The following is a 20770-nucleotide window of genomic DNA, read 5'->3' as shown; positions in this document are numbered from 1 at the left end:
TGAGGCCTGAATCCCGATTGGAAGGGATTGGTGCGCATCCTTCGAGCGTGCATGGAGTTGTTCAGCAATCACCTTGCCCAAGAAGATTTGAGACTGGGCAATAGTTGGCCATATCAGCTGGGTCCAGAGATTTGTTTTTAAGAAGTGGTCTAATGACCGCCTCTTTCAGTGGGGCTGGGAAGACTCCCTCACAGAGGGAAGCATTCACCACCCTGCAGAGCCCATCGCCCAGACCTTCCCAGCTGATTTTTAAGGAGACAGGTGGTTGGTTTCACTCGTCCAAGCATCCTGTCCACATCCTCGGAGGTAACAGATTGGAATTTATCCCATGCAACTAGACTAAACAGGATTCCTGCACTCTCCCGCCCCAGCCCTACTCATATGGTTGGCGTCTACCATTTTCTGAATCCGAGAAACTTTATCTCCCCCTTTTGCCCAGCTTCCAGAATATGCACTCATAAAACTGGGTCTTCCCAATAGGATGCCTGGTCCAAGCTAATGACTTCCTAAAAATCACTGCAACCCCCTCTCCCCACCCACATGACCTAGGTTGCTGTGCCTAAAGGAAACCTGGTGGACAAGCAGCAAGCACAGGTCCATCTGCTTCATACAACCAAGTCTCTGTCACACATGCCAAAAATAAAGTGATATGCCAAAGGATTTCTAACACTTCTACATATGTCTACTGATAATTTATTCCAAGTGAATCGGCCTAGAGAGGCAGTTGGCACAATTACGTTGCCCACTTCAAGGGTGGCAAACTGATTATCAACCCCACGGGGAAACCCCTGTCATTGGCTTACTGGCTCAAGTGCTCTGACACCGAGCCCCCTCTGCTGGAGATGGGGGGCTTTGGGTAGGAGGCAGTAGGGTTCCTGGCTCCTGTCATAGCCTAGTGCCTCCTTCCCCAAGCCTGGGAAGCATTTGCTCAACTTTGGTCAGGAGGCATGATGCTCTGACAGGGTCTGAGAGTGCTCCCACTACCTCCCCAAAGCCCACCTGGATTTGGGTTGGAGGCAGCAGGGTTCCAAGATCCTGTCTCAGAATCTTGCCTGCTTTCCCAAGCTTGGGAAGAATTTGATCAGCTTAAGAAAGGAGGTGGTCTGATGGGGTCCCCAAGGCCTCCTGTATCCTTCCCCCCAAAATGTGGCAGAACTATGTCCCAGCATGTTCCACCAGAAAAATACACTGTTTTTATAAGCCCTTGACCTTCAGAGATGTAGATACTCACGGTGGACAGGTTCCTTATTGCACCCATTTGTTTGGCAGCAGACCATCTTCAGCTGGAGAAATTTACCTTGAGCTGCACTGAAGCTGTAATCACCTGAGTGGCAAAAACTGGAATTCGAACATTCCCGGTAAGTTGCCACTTCAAACTTTGGAACTGAAAAGAAGAAAACGGAATAAATCACAAGATAGGGGAATTTTTTGTTGTTGTTGTTAATTCCCTCCAAATATATTTATTCTTAATGATACTTCTCTTTAACTACATTTTTTTTCTTTAGTGAGAAACAACATAATGCACAGTTCTTGAACCATGAAATGAACCAAAACACAATTCTCCTTCAAAATCCATAATTCTCCAACCGAACTGTGCATACAAATATCCAAATATTAAGAAAAAGCAAGCATTGAAACAGTGGGTGGTATTTCAATTGTGTACTCGGAGTAGGATTTAGTTGAATGCCACTCAGCTATAGTTATTTTGTAACAGCTATAGTTATTTTGTAACATAGTTACTTTGTATTAAGGAAATGACCTGATTTCTCAGATGGGCATGCAGATGAAGAGAGATCTGGAAGCTGAAACCTAGAATGACCAATGTCCCAGGAATCATTGTGAGGCCAAGGGGCCATATAGCCCATCGTTGTGTGCTTAAATCACAGGATGCTCAGGATAAAAAGATGATGCGGCTGCTCTTGAACCAGCAATCCCATGAATCACTCCAAAATTCACCGACAGTTTAGATGCGTGACTTAGTCTTAGTGTCATTGCACTATGAGTTTTCCACCACCCTCAGGAATTTGAAGTCGACAGGGGGTCTCTGAGCATGACATCATATCACACCTCTACTTTCACAGGATTTTAGTTCAAGTAATGCAAGAAGGAGAGATAGGGTTCCTAGAAACCATTTTTCCATTATATCACATCTGGAACAGCTGGTGGAACAGCAAAGAGAGAAAGAACTTGTAGGTGCCCAAAATGATGCATGCATTGAAATTGTAATAATATATTTAACTGAATACTTTGCCTTATGATGGAAGGCAAACCAAAACCAAACCAGAGTCCACTGTTTCTGGTGTAGTGTGGACTTCTAGTTAAGACAGCGAGGGCTAATTTGTGGCTCTAAATAATTTACTGAACTACAGCTTACATCATCTCTAGCCATTTACCATGCTGGCTGAGGTGGATGGGAGCAGTAGTCGAGAAATGTCTAAAGGGCCAAAGGATAGTCAACCCCAGACTGATGCATGCCAGGATCTCTCTGATGTGATGCATGTGATGGAAAGGTAAAGGGAATGCCTTTCCGCCTTATGTGACTGAGTATGGGTGCTGAGTGCTGGACTGGAATCTGAGATGCCAGGGTTCAAATCCCCACTCAGCCATGAAGCTCACTGGGTGACCTTGGGGAGTCCCTGCCTCTCAGCATAATAAACCTGACATGGTTAAATGCATAAAAGAAGAACCATTTCCTTGGAGAAATTGTGGGCTATAAAGGCAATAAATTATGCTAATTTACACAAGAAAGTCATTCCTTGGGGTGACCAAGAGTAAGTGAGAAGATTCAGCTCACCTATGTTGTTACTCAGAGCACCAGAGAAACACGTGTCAGTGTTAATGCAGACTTCGGTCGGGCCCTCTTTGCATGAGGTTCTCAGTGCACGACAGTAGTCACATGAAATAAATGCCGCTGTAGAAAGGAGAAAGAGGTTGGTGGAAGAGATTTCTTGACATAGTAAAGAACTATAATGTGGGAGAAGGTGTCCTTCTTCCTAAGCAGGTGTCATGCAAAAGGGTAGGTGTGTGTTAGCTGTAATGTTCATATTAATTATTGTGTGCCATATTTAGCCACTGCAACATTCCCTTCCATAGAATGGCTTCTTATAGTACCCCTTTATGCACCAGCTGGAAAAAAGAAATAGGAAAAGGAACAGAAATATCTCAATCCTGATGCATGCCAATGATTTTACACTGTGAACAGCCCTGCTTCATGGTGTGAAAGGAGAACACAGTCAAAAGTAAAAAAATGGTGTTTAAATCAAGAAACTACAGAAGAAACCTGCTCATTTATATACGTAGGTGTATTTGTTATTGAAACCCTCTCTGGGAAGAGTCATATTGAGGCAGTGAAAGTCAAAGCACCAAAAACCAAAGGCACATTAATGAAATTATGTTACAATAAGGGAGGGCAGCTGAATGAAGCTGCCCTAAAGATACTTTGCAGCAAAGTGCTTACTGAAATGCTCTATGGCACTGAAATCTGGGGGTCTGAGTCAAACTCCATTAAAGTTTTTGAAATTGTGCAGAATAAAAATGATTTTGAAACTATACACCCTACTACTAGTAATATCAGCAGCTTTTATTCCTACAGAATCTGGGTGGCCAACAACTAAGGCAAGAATGAAATGTGCTCAGTTAAAGTGTGTGTGTGTGTGTGTGTGTGTGTGTGTGTTTTAAATTGCTTCTATGCCAATGCTGTACTATATGGAATTGGGGGCCAAGTTGGTTTTGGTGATTGTTAGGTTTAATCTGAAATCAAGCTAGAATTAAGTTTGTTGGTGTCTCTGGTATCTCCTCACTCTTACATCATGGGTGTTGGTATAGATTAGGGATGTTTGTTCTGTGTTATTTTTGTATACTATTGCTATAAGTTTCTTATGGCCTTTGACTTTGAATACGGTAAGTGCTGGCTAAGGGACCTGCAACTATTTAGAAATGCCAAGACTTCCCCTTGGTATCCACGCCTGAGAACAAAGCTTTCTAGAGATAGTTATCACATCAAAGGTTTGCCAATCTCGTTATAAATGTCTTTGTGGAGCTTCATTTCCAAGTGAAGCCCAGGACAGCCTTGGATGTATATATGCAGAGGCTTTCCATTTCTGATTCACCTCAGGTGGAATTCATGACTCATACCATCTCCTGGTATGCCCCGCAGATGACCTTAAGGTCCATGAATAATCATAGTTTACAGGTCCTGGGCCCTAAAGAAGTCATATTATCCTTCACCAGGGCCAGGGCCTTCTCAGTGATGGCTCCACAATTCTCTGTCCTATGAGACCAGGGCCCTGCAGGATTTAACTTCCTTCCGCGGGGCCTGTAAGACAGAGTTATTCCACCTGGCTTTCAATTTGAACTTGGTCTGATCTTTTATTCCCCTTCCTTCCCTCCCCCTCCCCTTTTTATGAAGATTACCTGCTCTGGGTTCCCAATACTAAATCCCCCCTGGTCTCCTCACCGGCCCAAATAGGACTGATTTAGCCAGCTAGCCCTGGTGATCATGTAATGTTTATTGGATGGATTTCCCCCTGAATTGATTTTTGAGTTCTGAATTTATTGTTATTCACATTTTATACTGTATTTTAAGCTGTTTTTGTTGCATCAATTAAGTGTTTAAATTTGTTGTTAGCCACCCTGAGCCCGTTTTTTGGAACCAGGAAGGGCGACGTATAAATAAAATTATTATTATTATTATTATTATTATTATTATTATTATTAATGTGCTCCTTAAATAGAAACCTAAGAGATCACTTTCTGAAACCTTTGTTTGCAAAAGCAACACCCGAGAAGAAATAGTTTGGTTTCTTTTATAAGACAATAATGGCTTCTTAGAATGCCCCTCTATGCACCGACTGAAAAAATTAATAGGAAAAGGAATTAGATAAGATTGCTATAAGTTGTTTTGGTGATTGTAAGGTTTAATGTGAAATCAAGGTAAAATTAAGCTTGTTGATTTCTCTGGTATCTTCTCTCCCATACATTATGGATGTTGGTTTATACAATGGATGTCTGCTCTGTATTATTTTATTAATACCATTGCTACAAGTTTGTCTTGGCGTTTGGCTAGTGCAATAAAGTTAGGAACTATTCGTGAAATGCTCATTGCTGTTCCAGTACTTGAGATTTTCTCACTCACACACCATTTCTCCATTACCTGACTCTTGTCTTCGAAGGGAGCCTGGCTTAGAGAACATTTACTAAGGGCAACGATATTAGAGAAGTAGGTAATGGTAGGTGTGAATTTATATATACACACCCAGACACACACACACACACACACACACACACGAGAGAGAATTACCTTTTAATCAGGGTGGTATATATGTTAGGGGTTTTGTATTGGATATTGTAACTATGATGTATATTTTAATCATTCTGGATTATAACAAAGATGCAGATTTCTTTGGTTGCTATTGTTTTCTAAATAGCACAGAAGCCATTTGGGAATGAAGCAGTACATATATTAATGAATAAATATTAATATATTCTAGATAGAATGGCTGTCCCAAGTATCCTGGAAACTGTAGCCTTCACTTGTTCGTATGATTCCTCTGTCACAGAAATACATGTTTGCAACTGACTATACTTGGTCATAAAAGAAGGTTGAACGATAAAGAAGGCTGATCGCCGAAGAATTGATGCTTTTGAATTATGGTGCTGGAGAATACTCTTGAGAGTCCCATGGACTGCAAAAAGATCAAACCTATCCATTCTTAAGGAAATTAGCCCTGAGTGCTCACTTGAAGGACAGATCCTGAAGCTGAGACTCCAATACTTTGGCCACCTCATGAGAAGAGAAGACTCCCTGGAAAAGACCCTGATGCTGGGAAAGATGGAGGGCACAAGGAGACGACAGAGGACAAGATGGTTGGATAGTGTTCTCGAAGCTACCAGCATGAGTTTGACCAAACTGCGGGAGGCAGTGGAAGACAGGAGTGCCTGGTGTGCTCTGGTCCATGGGGTCACGAAGAGTCGGACACGACTAAACGACTAAACAACAACACATACTTGGTCATCAAGGCTTAAGTGCTTAAACTCTTGAGTTTACTCTCCTTGGTAAGCCAGCAGTCCTTACTCTCAATTATGCTGATATCCTGTCTTCTCTCACATTCCCGCCCAAGCAGCAAACATTTCTGGAGTCATCAAAAGATGACAAAAGCAATCCCATTCTATTGGTTCCTACTTACCTGAAGAAGGCAGGGCCAAGAGGAGGCTCAGAAGTGTTTTCATCATTTTTGAAAGATCAGTAAACTCAGAGATGGACCAGGCAAGAGAACTGATACAGGGAAAGGTTTTACTTGGAGATATTTATAGGACAAGGATTCATGCTGTGGGCAACACCTGGGAACAAATGGTTCCCTGAGGTCTGGGAGTGGGGGCTGTGTGTTTGCCGAGAAGACACAGAGGGACATAGTGAAATTCAAAGCTCGGTGTTGAAATTGCCTTAATTGTTTATTTTTCATTCCATTAGGTCTTGCCAGAAACCTCTAAGTATTTTTTTTCCTTTATCATTAACACACAATTTAAATTGTAATGGCACCAAAGAAAGAATCGAGGAGCTAAAAAGGCAAGGGCAAAACCAAGATGCAACCTGCATAGAAACCCCCCGAAATATCCTCCTCCAAAGGATTCCTCTTCTGAGAAGGAGGAAGGTCTGGATATCAGATAGTTCTTGGTAAGACTTGGTAAGACTGTAAGCAAGGGAGTAGCCCTCAGGTGAGAAGCGTAGCCCTCAGCCTTCAGCATCTAAGAAAACCCTTAACCCATCATGGCTTCCTAGTGCCTGAAGGTACTGGCGGCTTCAACAAGGAAGACTGATTCTCCTGTCACGGAAGTGGTAATCCTCCTCCCATAGGGAAAAAGGGATGATAAGTGGGCTCTAGAGCTGGTATCAATGACTAAGACAGGGGTCAGACCTTGTGGGGGGCCAGGCTATATTTTGGAGAGGGAAAATAATGAACAAATTCCTATGCCCCACAAATAACCCAGAGATGAATTTTAAATAAAAGGACACATTCTACTCGTGGAAAAACATGCTGATTTCTAGAACGTACTGAACGTACGCAGGCCCGTTTTAGAAGGTGATTGTTCCAGATACGGCCCCTGGGCCTTTGTTTGCCTATGCATGGAAAGTTTGCCTACCCTACCCCAGGGAAATGGAGATGCGGGCTGGACACGAGTCCACCCCATGGGGGGGGGGTGTGGCTGGCCCTCACGTCATAGGGAGTCCCCTCCATGTCATGCCCCAGGCCAACCAATCCGGCCGGCCAGGGGGAATTACGTGCTCTATTTAAGCAGCCCATGGGTGGAGACACTCCCTTTTTTTACTGGTTCCCGCTCATGCAGTTCTTCCTCCCTCCCTCCCTCCCTCCCTCCCTCCCCAAGATTAGCTCTTAATCCTTTGACCTTGCTATTGACCTCAGTTAGTCACCTGTTGAAGAGGCCTGGTAGGATGTTTTTCCACACGGCAAATTGGAACCAGGTATTTGCTTTTTTGCCTGCCTCGTAGCAAATTGTCACAACTCTGTAAGATTTGGGGATCAGGCATTGGAGTATTTGGTTGGAGGTGAGAGGAGGTAGTGGCCATCACCTACCCCTCCAATTTACAGCCAAAGCTCACCCAGGAGTTGGTTCTTCTACTTCCATTGTTGGGGAGCGACAGTCTGTGGCTTTCTTACGAGTCTGGGAGTCTGTGGAAATGTTTCCCTACAAGCGCTATTTAAAATCTTCAACTGCCTGTAGTTTCTTAATTAAATTTATTTTGGTGTGCAGTTCCTTCAGGAGGTGGATAGAAGGCCAACTTAAAGCCTACTTTACTCCTCGCAACGTAGGCTTCCCCAGTAATATCAAAATTAGAAACCTTAGACTACATTTTCCACATACAATTTGTTTCCTCTGATGAAATTCATGGTTCCTAAATTATAAATGAAAAAGGTGCCCTACCGAAATCCCCCCCTTTTTTTAATCTTGCCCCATTTCTATTCGCCTAATGCAATGGGTATAGAAACATACAATCTTTTCCTTTCAGACATTATTGTTTCATGCAGCAGGACCCCTAAAAGTCTTTCATTTTATTGGTATTCTTTTTTTTAAAAGGATGATGGGTTTCTATTGGAAATTAGGGTGCATTTACCATGAGCCATTGCCTTTGCCTTTGCTTTTGTTTTACGTGGTTTCTAACTTTGTTGGAAAGAGCATATTTTTTTTATCATCTTCCAGGCCCCAGAAAAAAGCTCTGCTGAGGTGGTAATACTAGGCACTGCTCAGGGTTATAGACAGGTACCAGGGTTCTGCCATTTCATTCCTCCTTGTTCCAATTGCATCACATTTCTGGCAAAGAGTGAAGATACTTTGAGTCATCTGATCTGCTTGCCTTTAGCCACATTGCCTTTAACTGAATAAAGCTAGATGCTTACATCCGCTTCACTACCCATTTTCAGTAACATCATCATCTTTATGCATTATATTTCTCTATTAACTGGAAACCTTCTTTATTTTCTGATACCTGAACCATTTTTAACAATGTATATTTTATTGGCTTTTATAAATGTCTAACAAAGGAACCACAACACTAAGCAGCTACACAAAAGCAGAATACACCATCCTTTCTGCCATCTCTCCAGCTACCACATAAGTATCCATATTTTTCAAACATTTGTTCTTCTTTTAAATTTTCAACAAAATTCTTCTATGTTATTTCATCAGCCTTGTATGGAAGCATCCATCCAGAGTGTGGTCATCTTCAACTAAAGCATCAAACAGGTGACGACATCCAGATTTGTGATGATTCTGCTGATAGCACATTGCTTAGATGCTTTTAGCTAGGATACAAAGTAAATGGCCACAGGATGGCATAAAATGCATACGTTGTTTCTTTCTTTTCAGCACTGTTACATTATGGTTTATTTTCTCAGTTATATTCAATATTCATACATTTTCATACATTTGGTCCCTTCCCCAAACATGTAATTAACTCAACATTTGGACAACCAATAATCTTGATGCATCATGCAAGTATAGAAAGTGATCTGTTTTCTTAAGAAACTTCTTAAACCATGTAAAGTATGAAAGGAAACACAACTGTGGGATAAAATCAATTTCTTCCTGTACAACAGCGGTTCTCAACCTGTGGGTCCCCAGAGGTCATTGGACTACAACAAATCTACTTTTTATTCAACATTTCCTATTTTCACTCCCTTCACAGAGGCACATAGTTATGTAGCTAAGATCTTTATTGTCACAGCAAAAAGCAATGGTGACAGAGGGAATCCTTGACAGGTGCCCCTGTTGAGGTTTCTTGGAGCATCATCATATCCATTTACCATAATTAGAGCTGAAGATTTTGAGTAAATTTGTTGAATCGTGTGCAGAATTTTTTCTCCAAATTCTAATTTAGAAAGTAAGAGATTCAAATAGGTCCACTCAACTCTGTCAAACACTTTAAAAGCATTGAGTGAAATTAATGCCCCGGGAGCATTTCGTAGCTGCAGGTCATAGATTATATTAAGAACTCTCCTTACAAAGTCTGCTGTATTTCTTGAGGGTATGAATCCTGTTTGATCTGTGGTGATGTATTGACCTATGAAGACATTTAATCTCTTAACCATGACAGCTGTGAATAGTTTTGCATCCACGTTTATTAAAGCAATCGTTCTTTATGAATCAGTTTGGTGGAGTCTTTCATTTATAACCATTTTTATTAATTTTTCAGTTTATACATCTCAAAATAAACATTTTACATAATACCATGTAACATATGACTTCCCTGCTTGTATAATAAATTATTTTTAAATACTGCAGAACTTCCTTCAGGTCCAATCTGTAAATCGAAACTTTTCTGAAACATGAAAAACCAATACAGTGGTACCTGGGGTTATATACGCTTCAGGTTACAGACTCAGCTAATCCAGAAATAGTACCTCGGGTTAAGAACTTTGCTTCAGGATGAATACAGAAATCGTGCTCTGGTGGCGCGCAAGCAGCAGGAGGCCCCATTAGCTAAAGTGGTGCTTCAGGTTAAATGCAGATTAGACAAATTAAAGGGGAATAAGGATAGCAATTACTACTTTGATGACAATATTCTACGTTCATAACTGAAAGTAGTATGATTCCAAATGGCTACCCACTCTGCATATGCCATTCATAATTTTATCAATGTCTATTATAAATTCTACACCCTTCCAATTCTTCCAGTCAAATGTATGTATTGGTGAGCTATGGGGTCGAAACATGAGCAAAATCTTTGACTAACTGATTCAGGAGAAGGAAAACTCTGATCCTGAGCCTCCTCTGAGATGATGAAAAGAATGCTAGTTAGGGGATGCGGGTGGCATTGTGGGTTAAACCACAGAGCCTAGGACTTGCTGATCAGAACGGTGGCGGTTCAAATCTCCGCAACGGGTTGAGCTCCCATAGCTCGGTCCCTGCTCCTGTCAACCTAGCAGTTCGAAAGCACGTCAAAGTGCAAGTAGATAAATAGGTACCACTCTGGCGGGAAGGTAAACGGCGTTACCGTGCGCTTCTCTGGTTTGCCAGAAGCGGCCTAGTCTAAAAAGAAAAAGAAAAAAAGAAAGCTAGTTGTCTGATTTCCACTCACCTGGGGAAAGGATGACCAGGAGGAGGGATGTGCCCATTAGTGCCTTCATAGCACTGTAATAAGCAACAGCCAGGAAGAGCTGGACCACCACAGGCAACTGACACAGAAAAGAGTCCATTCAGATGAATTTAAAGGAGAAAGAAAGGGCCCTGAGGGCAACCCTTGGGAAACCTGGTTTCTTGGGATGTGGGAAGTAGTGTTAGGATTTTTATCCACCCAAACTGCTCAGTAGTAGCTCTCTGGTTGCTTATATCATGTGAGTGCCTGAGAGTGGACTGCAATAAGATCAAACCTATCAATTCTTAAGGAAATCAGCCCTGAGTGCTCACTGGAAGGACAGATCCTGAAGAAGAGAAGAGAAGACTCCCTGGAAAAGACCCTGTTGCTGGGAAAGATGGAGGGGACAAGGAGAAGGGGACGACAGAGGACGAGATGGTTGGATAGTGTTCTCGAAGCTACCAGCATGAGTTTGACCAAACTGCGGGAGGCAGTGAAAGATAGGAGTGCCTGGCATGCCCTGGTCCATGGGGTCACGAAGAGTCGGACACGACTAAACGACTAAACAACAACAACAACAAAGTCGTTTTACAGCTACTGATTGACTCTTTCTTCCGCTATGTGATGCCAGAAGATGAGCGTGCTCCTCTCAGGAGGGAGGGGTCGCTTATCAATGGTCTCTCTGGACTGAGGAAGATTAACAGCCAGAGGGTGACCAGAGGGAGAGGCGCCCCAGTGCCTTAGGAAGGTGGTGGCCTTCCTGGGCATTTTCCCAACAAGTAGTGACTATTTGTCCTAGAACATGTGATCCCAGATTACAAAGTTTGTTTTAAAACAAAGTTATGGCGTGACTGTTTGAAAGCATTCCACTCTCTTGATTTCTTGGCATTGATTCTGTTGTCTGCTGGAACACCAATTGCCCCCATATAGAAAATTTCACAGAATTTGAGAGTTTGGGTTTCTTCTAAAACTATGTGGCGTTCAACATTGGTTGAAAATCATGAATTACCTGTTGCCAAAGGCTTGGAAGACCCTGAAAATTTTTGTGCTGTTGGGTGGGATTTTATCATAAATATAGATACCCAGGAATTCCTCTACATGGGAAATTTGGCTTTTGTATTGTTCTTAAGTACTTTTCCTCTTGGATATCTCTCCTGGATATACTGCACTGCTGTTTTCTACAGCTTTTAGTTTTTCACATTGATTTGTTTGATTTTATTTTAGTTCAATAAAATAAAAATAAAATGGAGTAGATAAGTATGTGTGCCAGCTTGAGCTCCTTGGAGAAAAATGGGAATATGAGGTGTTAGTGGAGGGGTAGGGCCTCGGGGGGGGGGTAGTTTTTCTTGGGTAGTTTGTCCACCTTTGGTCCTCACCCAGCACTCAACTTTCCCCTGTGGGTCATAGAAGCTGTCAGCATTCGACAGCTGCTACATCCTGGGAACAGCTTCAGCTGGCTGGCTGGCTAAGCCAAGTGAGGGTAGCTGATGGGTCCCAGACCTTCAGTGAGTTGGGACTTTCCTTACATGTGGTAACAGGCTCCATCAGTTTGAGTGGACAAAACCCATCATGGGTCCAGCAGTCAAGAAAGTGATTCCTGAACATGTTGTAGAAGAAAGTGAGGGACTGATGGTGCTTGGTACCTGAGAAGGTAGCTGAACCAAGAGAACGAATACTCTGATGATAAATCTACTCTGTCTTCTGGGATATATTCATGGGGGGGGGGGGGCTAAGAAATAAACCTGACACAAATCCAGAGTGGAGTCCATAAGACAGTTGGATGGCATAAGGAAGTCCTTATGGCAACTCCTGCAGCCAAGATGGTGCCAGATGTCTTGCTCTGCTTTCTTTTGAACCATCTCAGTGAGTCTAAGAGAGGAGTCTTGTCACTCGGGCAGCCCAGAACGTCCATACTCATTCCACTGTTTGCACCCTGGGGAAGTAATTTTAGTGCTGCTAATGAAGCAGTCCAGGTACACTCAATTGTCTCTTGAGACAAACTGATGCCAATCATCATCATCATCATCAGTGCTCTCTCTTTTTAAGAAAAATAGTTGCCAGTAGTCACCATGAAGTTGCTGCAGTAAGTGCCACACTTTTAACATTCGGGGGGAGGTGCTGGTACTGTTTACCCTTGAGTATCCCTCCCCGAATCCGGAAGAAGAAGAAAAAGGAGGAGGAGGAGGAGGAGGAGGAGGAGGAGGAGGAGGAGGAGGAGGAGAAGAAGAAGAAGAAGAAGAAGAAGAAGAAGAAGAAGAAGAAGAAGAAGAAGAAGAAGAAAAGATTTTTTTGTCACTCTTAATCTACAGATCATCTCTGGACACTTGGGAGTACATACCATGCAAATATCTCACATAGGCGCCATATGCCCAATTGTTTCAGTTGTATATCAATATTAACTCAGTTGTGGGTTCAAAATTACATAGAAGATTAAATTACTCAGAGTATCATTTCATCTTCACAGCATAAGGGAGGGTGAGGGCATTGGAAGAAACAGGGAGAGACTCAAAGTGGCATCCAACACTTTACAACAACAAAAACACGCATGTCAGTGTTTGGTACCATCACATCAAATTGTGTGATGATAACTTTAGAAGTGTCTAAATCTGTGCAGTTTGGAAATATTCAGTCTGCCATATTGACTCATAATGGCATCTGATGGTTTCCAAATGTACACCACAACACACTCCTCACTCCAGAAACCATCATGCCAAATTTTGCGATGAAGTAATCAGTGCAGTTTGGAAAAGCTTGGCATGACATTTTTATTCAAAATGGCATCTGATGGTAACCAAACATGAACTAAATCTGGCTTCTTCACCTTGAAAACTGTCATGCCAAATTGACATCAATGTCTCAGGAAGAGTTTAAACGCATAGGGAACAGATGGATGGAGAGATTGGCAGTACTTTAATCAGTCCTGAACTACTTTCTGAAGAAGGAGTTGTTAGTAAAATGATGGCAGAATTGGTTTGACAACATTTAAGAATAGTTACTAGAATAGTAGTTGCAGTTTGACGCTGAAATAGTTCTCCTTGGGAGCTCTGGCCTTTTGCAAACATGTTGTGTGCTTCTACCTCTCTTTCCTATCAGGATAATAAAACCTGCCTGGATGCTTTGTTTGGAGAGATTCCCAGTGAGCGCTGATGTCACCAAAATTCAGTTAGAGAGACGTGGAACATATGAATGCTGTTGGCACTGAATATGGGATTTCAAGCACGTGCAAATAACAAGCTTGGTTCAATTGGAACAAGGAGAAATAATATTCCAGAAGGCAATTATAAAAGCTCACTCTAATGACTCTGGCTCCATTGCCCAATATTCAGTGCATACTGCTGTGTCCCTGGCACAGTTCACTATCCCTGAGCTATGTCAGCTTTGCTACCTAGGTAGTCACCTGTACCAGATCGTGGTTACTTTGATTTGGGGCCTGGAAGATCAGAAAAAAAGGATATGCTTCTTTGAATCAAGTTGGACCCCATACCGAGTTAGAGGAAACAGGGGCACTGCGTCAGCATCAATATGTTGCTCTATCTATCAATGTATTAGCAAATTCTCATAGTTCCTTGGACATCAAGTTAATACATAGGTGGTGTAGAATAGCAGAGCAATTGTACAAATTACTTTTGGATAGCGCTAATGTTTAGGAAAGGTTTTAGTTACAGGCAGACATGCCATCACTTGTGGTGGGACTGTCCAAGAATAGAAGTTTATGGGTGGGTGGAAATACATTCAGAAATTTCTCTTATTAAATGGGAAAAATTAAACCCTGTCAAGTTATTAATTGCAGGAAAGTTATCAAGAGGTTGATGATGTTACATACTTGTTTGGCAGTGTTTTGGTTGGGTGCACACATTTGGCACCACATCTGAAACGGGAAACAGTGACATAAAATCTATGTGGGACTGTCCAAGAATAGAAGTTTATGGGTGGGTGGAAATAAATTCAGAAATTCCTCATATTATATGGGAAAAATTAAACCCTGACACAAAATCTATGTTGCACATACTCATAGTCTAAGCAGATGATTTTGAATTTCCGGGGTGAGCTCCCGTTGCTCGGTCCCTGCTCCTGCCAACCTAGCAGTTCAAAAGCACATCAAAGTGCAAGTAGATAAATAGGTACCGCTCTGGCAGGAAGGTAAACGGCATTTCCGTGCGCTGCTCTGGTTCACCGGAAGTGGCTTAGTCATGCTGGCCACATGACCCGGAAGCTGTACGCCAGCTCCCTCAGCTAATAAAGCGAGATGAGCGCCGCAACCCTTGAGTCAGTCACGACTGGACCTAATGGTCAGGGGTCGCTTTACCTTTACTATTACAATGGCAAATTTTATGTGGATGGAGCCCTGCCCATTGGCTGCTCTATCTCATGTGCAGCTTCTGAATGTATCATTTCGTTTTTAGACTGGACCGTAAGGAATAGAGTTTGGTGACATCAGATTTTCAACATCGTGATGTATCACCAGCCACACATTAGGATCTGGAGATACATCACAGTTTTAAACACCAAGCTGCATTTGACCCAGCCTCGCAAGGAACCTGCCTGAAACTGCCCCCCCTCTCACTGAGTCAAGAATGACACAGCTTTTTTGCGCTGCTGAGCTGCAGGGTGCAAAGGCTCCCACCCCCAGCTGAGCAAGCCACAATGTCCCTCTGGCTTGCACACCAGCTGGAAGGACAAAGGAGCTCCTGCTCCCCAGCTGAGCTGAAATATACTCGGAGTCCTGTAGTGATTTCATGCTCTTTATTGCAGCTCGTAAAACAGTGATTGAATTGCCCCCCAAACCTCAATGAGTCCTGTCTGATTGGCTGATTCTGCTTCCCTCCTGGAGCCTGATTGGTCTTTTCCTGCGAGCCAGTCAGTTGTTGCATTGTTGGATACTACTTGCCTGTTGTTCAAATGCAGCGAGGCGGTACTCCAAGTCCCCTTGGTGGACCAGTGTATACTGGTAGCTGGTGAGGAAAATCGACCACCTGAGGACGCGGGGTGACAGTACCTGAGGGGTCTGCTTCTTAGGGGCACATAGGCCAAGCAGTGGCTTGTGGTCTGTCACGACGGTAAAGGGGCGCCATATTGGTGTTTTGCAACTTTCTGACCTGTTGCAGGACCTTAGCCATACCTTAGCAGAGTATATGCAGAGTTCATGAAAGCAATCGGTTGCAGGCAGGACGGACGAAACAGGAAGCATTCACTTGTTACTTATAGGTGTTTAATATATACATTGGACTTCAAGTTACTATTCACAGGAACAGAACAGAACATGGATCTTTAACTAGCTCTCTCACCACACAACTCTTACATTAACACTCAACTCTCAACGCTCTACTAACACATTCCAGTCAGAAGGCCGTAAATCATTATTCCCGTGAGAGAGCTTGACCAATCCTGGAGCTGTCTCCAGGCCTCTATATCGCCAGGCAGATTTTACTCCTTTACAGTGCCTTGGCTGTCAGCCAACTCCTAACTGACTCTGTGTGAAGCTGCACGTATTCAAAATCCCAACATGCCCATACAAGAAATCATGAAATTTCTCCCTTCACAATTGCCAGGCCCTCTTTGTCTATATGCGAATAATTCCTCTGGAGTGGAGAGGGTCTGGGAAAAGTAAGCTACTGGCCCCTCTCTTTCATCCAGAAGTTGCAACCTCTATCAAAGTGCTCCAGGACTGAGTTCGAGACAAGCAGATCTTTGACTGCTTGAAACACAGCCTCCTGGCACTGCCCCCACAAGCAAGGGGCCCGCTTGTCAAGCAGTCTGTGTAGCGGCTTCACTACCGCTGCCTTGTGGGGTAAGAAGGCATGGTCAAAGTTCAATAGTCCCAAGAAGGCCTGGAGTTCCACCTTACACTTAGTTGCTGGGGTGTCGCAAATAGCCTGCACCTTGTCCCCAGTAGGTGGACTCTATCTGTGTCCACCATAAATTCTAGAAAATCCACCTGTTGCACTCATAGCAGACTCTTGCCCCACTTCACCTTGATGCCGGCAGTCTGAAAACGGTGCAGGATGGTGCAGAGTCAGTCCCCGAACTTTCCTGCCGTGGCCCCGGTGACCAACACATCATAGAAGAAGGGGGGGTGGCGGGAATTCCTTTGAGGAGAGAGTCCAGTCAATTTTGGAATATGGCTGACACCACGCTGACACAAAATTTCAGACGCTTGACACGGAACACTCCCCTGTGAATTACAATCATCTGTGCCTCGGTGGTGCCCTAGTCCACTGGCAAATGCTGATAGGCCTGGGCCAGGTCCAGCTTGCCAAAAATCTTAGACCCCGTCAGGGTGGTGAGGACATGGATGACCACTGGCACCAGGTATGTATGAGCCGTAAGGGCCTTGTTTATGGTACATTTGTAGTCTCCGCATATGTGGACTGAGCCATTGAGCTTGACAGGTGTGACGATTGGCATTTACCAGGGGGCATTAGGCACCGGCTCAAGCACTCCTTGCTCGACGAGCTGGTCTAATTCATCATTGATGCAGAGTTTAAGAGTGAACAGGACCCGGTGGGCCTTGAACCTGATGGGTCATACGGCAGGGTCTAGTTGTAGGCCAATGGGGGACTAGTATATCATCCCAGTAGTCCGCCAAAAACCTTTGGAAACTCTTTGCAGATTGTGTCCACATCCATGTGGGAGCTGGTGCGGTTCACTCCAGTGATGGCTAGCCCCAGCGGTCCAAACCACGCCAACCCCAGTAAGCTAACGTAGGGCTCCTTGACCACGATCAAGTCCAGTCACTGCTTCTGCCCTCAATATTGTACGTTGAAGGTTCCCACCCCCATCGTGGGGACCTTCGCATTTTTGGAAGTACTGGGGGATGAATGGGTCAGGCCTAAGCACTGGGAAACAATTTCCTTAATGTCTGTGCCGAGGGTTGAGTCTGGACAGGGTTGGACAGGGTTGAGTCTGTATCAAGCTCCATGCGGTACGGGGCTTCCTCTATCTGTACCTCGATGTAAATTTTTTCTGCATTAGAAAGAGGCAACTGGTATACCTGAAAGTCTGTGATCTCCGTTGAGTTGCCCTGGCATATCTTGGGCCTGGGACTCTTGGTCAGCCATCTGGTTTGAAATGTTGGGCGGGAGGGGGCATGGCACACCCGGGCGATGTGTCCCACTTTTCTGCATTGTCGGCATTCTGCGTAGCGGAAACGGCAAGTCCTCCGCTCGTGGCTCTCCCCGCAGCTTGTACAGTTCCCCTCTTCTGGACGAGGCTGTCTTGGTGGGCATGCAGCTTGTGAGTGGTGCTGCACTTGGTGCACATCCTCCTGGTTGGATTCTGAGTCGTCAGTGAGGTCCTCGTGGTGGACCCACAGTTGGGATGACATGTTTGACTTGAATCCTTGCGCTGACTTCTCAGCAGCTTCAGTTGCTAGAGCCTCCTCTAGGGTGACCTGGAACTTCAGGTCCTTCTTAGCGTAGAGGCGCTGCTGCAGCTTCTCATCCATCAGGCCACCCACAAAGTGGTCTTGGCTCAGGTCTTTGAAGTTGCCGATCCGGGCAGCCTGGCAGAGGGAGGTCACAAAACCGGTTATGGTTTCTCCGGGGGCCTGCCGCTTTGCATAGAAGGCATTGTGACATGCTACCACCGAGGGCTGTGGTGAGAATTGCCCCTTCAGCTGTTCCTTTATCATGTCGTAGGGAACGGTTGCAATATTTGCGAGGAGGGCTCGGGACATCTCGAATGTTTCTTCTCCACAGACGCTGAAGAAGGTGGCCCTCTTCTTGGCTGCATCAGTGATGTCCTTTGCCTCTAGGAGGAACTGGAAGCAGGTGGCCTATTCTTCCCAGTCTCCTGAGTATGGGCTGAACGGCATGAAGCTGTTGTCTGTCGCCATTCTGGGTCCTGGAGCTGTAGCCTGAATGCATGGTGCGATGCTGTGCTGCCTGTGGTGGCTGTGTGCGGTGCATGGCAGACAGCTCAGCAGGATCCCATCCTTGTCACTAGTGAAATATACCTGTAGTCCTGTAGTGATTTCATGCTCTTTATTGCAGCTTGTAAAACAGTGATTGAATTGCCCCCCAAACCTCAGGCTCTTATATACATTAATTACACAATGAGTCCCATCTGATTGGCTGATTCTGCTTCCCTCCTGGAGCCCGATTGATCTTTTCCTGCAAGCCAATCAGTTCTTGCATTCTAGGATCCTTCTTGCCTATTATTCTAGGATCCCAGCTTAGTACATAACATGAGCATTATACTGCTCCTGCCCCCCAGGTAAGCAAGCCCTGACGCCTCTCTGCCTCACGAATGAGGCACTGGGAGTCAGGAACAGTTTAACAGAACCCCCACCCTGTCTCAGACGGGGTGGAGGCTTTTCAAAACTGTATGAAATTTATGAATTAAATAACAAATATATAAAACCGCATTGATGGGTATCTGGAATGGACCAAGGGAAAATGGAACAGATAAGGAGCTTCTTTGGTTTTTCATAACTGTGTTTCAGAAAAATATAACTGCAAATTTTGTGGGAGTGATTAAATAGGTTTGGTTTAACTATTCTAGTATCTGGGCAGCTGACACTGTTTTTTTCTTCTTTTCTTTTAGAACTCATACTTACTTTTTTCTGCATAAGTGTAACACAGAGGAATAGTGAATTATCATTTGTTATGGCATGATAGGATGTGCTATTCTCAAGACCTCTATGTGGTATTTTATTTAGGTTTGTATTTCTTACCTTAGTAGTAGCAGTTTGTGCCTGTTGACGTGAAAGCAACCAAGCACCTTGGGGCATCTTAAGCAGGAGAAGCTGAAAAGAGAGACCCAATCTCAAAATGCTGAAAAATGTTGACCCAAGACAGTTCAGCCTACAGCTCAGCCTAAAAAACTTCTCTATGCACAAATTTAGCTGTTATAAAGTGCATTTAGCCTCAGAGGTATGTGTTCAATTGAGTTTCTGCACCGTGCACATTGTAGTTATTAAATACATATATTCAGTGTTGTAACCAGATCATTTGTCTTTCAGAAACACAAAGTAATTTTGACAGATAGTACACGTCTTTCAGATTCAACTTGGCATCAGGGCCACTTGAGCTTCGGAGCAATACATAGGAACAACTGCATCAGTAGAGCATAGGAAGGGATCCAAATGAAGGCTTGAATTTCTCAGAAATCTCACATATAACATGGGAATTCAAAGATCGTTCATACAATTGGATGCACATTCCATGTAGATTTTCTGGACCCCTCTTCCACTCACTCCCAGCATTCATTTCGCAGCAATGAATGTCAGTAAACACATTCACAGCCCTCCTGAAGATCAGTGCATAACTCAAATCATCTTCTTGTACCAGCTCTTGACTTCTCTGAGACTTAATTTGTATCCCCACATTTGGGCTACTTAATTGCATGTACAATGTTTTCCTTACTATCAGAACGTCCATTCAGTGTGTCAATGCATGTCTAAGTTGTGCACAGTCATTTCCAGACTTGTGGTTGGCCCTTCTGGTTGATTTTCCCAGGGCCTCTTATTACTTGTCTATTTGCCTTGGGTTGTTATATTTTAAGAAATATAACCTTCTTACCACATAATTAATGGATACATCATATAAGACAGTGGAGGATAAGTTTTTAAATAATTAAAATGATAATCAGAGAAAAACCAGGTGACATAACAGGGTTATCATATTGTTGAGAGACTGTCATAGACAAGTCTATTGACCCAACATGTTGGAGGAATAGTTAAACTAAACTATCTAGGAAGATGGTCACAGTCCAAATTCAAGAATTTGCACTCAAAAGCATTTCTGAGAAAAAATAATAGCTTCTGCATACTGCTGACATAACCTGGACTTAAGCAGCTGAATGTCATCCCATAAATGTTTTCCCAGTCTGAAAAGCTGCTCTGTCACTGCAGTAGATCTGTAGAAGATGTCCTGCAACTACAAAACGGCTTCCAATCTTCAAGTAACATTCAACTCTCTGGATGCTCTCTTTCATGAACAAACGTAATCTAGGTTAAAACTGAGCTCTTTAACCTTTAACATTTGTGCAAAGCTGGGCATTTCCAGAGGTGTACCTTTCATGACAACCCACCCTATTCCCCTGGGACACCCAGGAATCTGCATATGTTTGCAAGAAGCATGCTGTCATGTCTATAAATACACAAATGAGACCAGCAACCAAACATTGGCAGTGCTGCTCTTCCTCAGGAAGGCCATTCTCTCCTCCCCCCACTGCCCC

Source organism: Podarcis filfolensis (assembly GCF_964270895.1).
Source record: "Podarcis filfolensis genome assembly, chromosome: 8".
NCBI classification, from domain to species: domain Eukaryota; kingdom Metazoa; phylum Chordata; class Lepidosauria; order Squamata; family Lacertidae; genus Podarcis; species Podarcis filfolensis.
The sequence above is the reverse complement of the archived record's forward strand: the minus strand, read 5'-3'. Positions refer to the sequence as shown.